A 3,378-nucleotide genomic window follows, 5' to 3' on the forward strand; every position below is an offset into this window, starting at 1 on the left:
CCAGTTTATAAACAATGGGTCACTTGTACTATACATGTTTATTTTCCAATTGTTGACGATAAAGTTGTACTTAATTTAGAACATGCTATGACATACTTGGACGCTGAACCTGGTTTCGTTAATACACTCCAGGACTTTAAAAACGTCCACCTTTGCTTTTGGAAAATTTGATCTGAAAAGATTTTCGTATGAAATATGAATAACAAGTAAGGTTATTAATGTGCTTTACTGCCACTCACGAAACTCATATTCGAAGGAGTTTTAGACGGATATTATAGAGATTTTGTCGTCGTCTGAATAAAATATCGAAAATCCGTTTAAAACGTTCCAACTTTAAAAGATAATTTTAACATGGCTCGATATGACTGCCAATAGTCAAGCTCTGTATATTCTGCGATAAACAACGGTTGACTCGCAAACTGGTTTGAGAGCGTTCTGACGTCAGTTATGACGTCAAATGACTACATGACGTAACATGAAATAACAATTATTTTTTGTAAGTGTGTGTTGTGAATTTAGAATGACTTGAATAATAGCTCGAGCTACATGTGCACAGGTGACAACGGCCACGCCTCAGTTATTACAAAGGAAACTATCATTTAGGGTCAAAGTTAAATGAAATAATTGCCATGTTAAGGATGAGGCGTTTCTAAAACCATTGAGTATATATTTCCTGCTTGTGGTGTGTACACTAATTTCAATGAGTAGTTCATTTGTTTAAAAAACTAAATCTGACTTTGTTTGTCCTTGGAATGAATATTTCTTCCGGAATATACATTGTGTATATCATTAAGAAATGTTCAAATTGTGAATAAAGACTTGTGTTCTGGCTAACCAATTTCTTTCCACTACATCCGGTTAAAGGTGATCAATCACATTTGAGGAACATTTTCTGACATGTTTCAGTATTTATATATTCTGTTAGAGATTTATTTAAGGAACAAAAAGACCCATTACATAAAGTTAGATACCTATTGGAAATAAATGATTTATTACTTCTTAAGAAATTTTGTAACTATCTCCCTTTAATACAAACGTGTTTAAAAAGTGGATTATTTCTTTTAATTTCAATATAATTTCTAGTTTTACATTTGCATTTGATATATATTGGAATATTACAACTACCTGAAACAAAAGGCAGGTTTTAAAACAAAGTATAGCTTTGGAATTGATTTATTTTAAATCTATCTGGGTTGCGCAACCAAGATAGACAAAGGGAGGTAATAATAATTTTATAAACTTGCATTTCTAATGAATTTGGCAAAATATGCTCTTGTCAATGCGAATCTTTTACAACTCTAATACAGTAGTGCTTATATTCGTAACATTCCTTAGGCAATGTATGTTTATTAAATTTATACTTATGCTAAAATAACGCTATCTTGGTTGGGCATCCAGGATAGGAAAATCATAGTTTAAAAATTCTTCCAGTGAAAATCTGATGTGTATTAAGAACTTGATAAACACAAATAAGTGTAAATTATCAGTTGGTAAAGTTTTAAAAAAATCTGAAAGTTGACCAAAGTCTGATTAACCACCTTTAAAGTATGTGAACAGAAGTTAAATTTTTCTGCCTATTGAAAGGTCTGTTTGATTAGATATATTCCATGCCCTTTCTCGCAAGACTAAATAAAAAGATGTGACGAAAAAATAGTTTTGACAAGGAAACAAATAGTAAACCCGGTCACGACCATGTGATAATCACGCGATGCACTAAGTACAAAGGTCTTCACGCCTAAACAATTACAAACATTTTTATAGTGAGTAGGCGATAAGGGTTTTATGCGCCATACGATAATGATTAAACATAAAACATGTTTATCTGAACTTGAAAGTAGCAATGACTACATATATATTTGATGATAAATTATTACGTTAACTGAAACAAAACCCTGAAATCGCGGCTGAAGTGTGTTTTATCCAATGACTTATTAATGTAACAGCTGATGAAGACTTAACAGGGAGAATGTTTTTATGACACTAACAACATGCGTTTATTTGAAATTAAAAATGTACGAGTTTCTTTTAATGTAGCTTTTGTCTTATTTAAAGCAGTAGTTAATATACACAGTAAAATAATATTGCAAATACCCTGGGCGCCGCGCCCGAAAGGTTTATTGTTTTTGTGTTTTCCAGCCCCGCTTGAGTAAATTAAGTTATGTGCCACAATGCCCATGAGTGGATAGCTGCGGTCTCAAACCAGATGATGCGTTCAGTTAAAAGAAGAAAATCAAATGTTTAGTAAGTTCGCAGGAAGAAACGGGATAATTTTTGTCACAATTTAATACCGCTAATAGTTTTTCATGCAGTGACAAAATAAAAGGAGCGCATATTTCATCCTCTACCTATGTACCAAGATTCAAGTCAATTTTTCATTCGAAATAAATCGCGAAATACTGACGGGCGAAGAGTGGGAAAACAATGAGCCTTTAACCACCGACAGAGTAGAAAGTGTTACAGTAATATATTGTGTTATATGGAAAACTCTTACACGGAAATGACATCCTGTTTTCACGTTAAGAGTTCTGGGTCGGAAGCCATTTTAAGTTTTACGATCACTGTGACCTTGGTCTATCTCTGATCGCAGATAAAATCAAACTATAACATTGTTTAGTCTTGGACCTAAGTATTCTCCAGCTATTGATTAGAAACCATTTTCAGTCTAAAAGTCAGAGACTTTGACCTTTGACTTACTGTCCCTCAAAATAAAAAGGGTAACCTCGAGACGAGTAGAAATTATTCTATACAAAACAAAAAGTGGTACCGATACTACTATCTTAGCCGTGTGGTACTTTGGTGCGGTACAGAATATTACGGCATCGGCCCGGTATCATTTCTTCTTCTTTGCTGTATAGTAGAATAAGCATTTTTGGACGAGTCAAGGAAGTCAGAGGATAAAACCTGAAATCCGGTATGTGGAAATAGGAACGAAATTAGCCGTTTTGTAACTGTAAAGAAGCAATTTTGTAATTGTGAATAAGTCGAATATCGTCCTCTGTTATATAATAAAAAAAGTCGTGCTGAGGCTTCTCATATCACCCTCTTTGCTGGCTTAATGGACCTCTTGGAGCCTCATCTAAGGATGTAGGTGCGAACTTTTTTTTCTCACGTTAAGAATTGTTTCATACTCTGTGAGCTTGAAGAACGTAAGTTTCCAAGTCAAACAGAGAAGAAAAAACATAGGTCACGGAACTCGTTCTAATTTTATAGGGCATTTCCTTCACCCACTGTTTAAGCATTTCTGAGATATTGTAAAACTGAAAAAATGGTGGTACTTTATAAAACATATAATATCCCACTTAATGTTATAGGGATTTCGGGTCTTACAGGTTAATATGAAAACAAGGTGATATCAGTATTATATAAGCAAAAATGTCA

This window comes from Mercenaria mercenaria, chromosome 2, assembly GCF_021730395.1.
Source record: "Mercenaria mercenaria strain notata chromosome 2, MADL_Memer_1, whole genome shotgun sequence".
NCBI classification, from domain to species: Eukaryota; Metazoa; Mollusca; class Bivalvia; order Venerida; family Veneridae; genus Mercenaria; species Mercenaria mercenaria.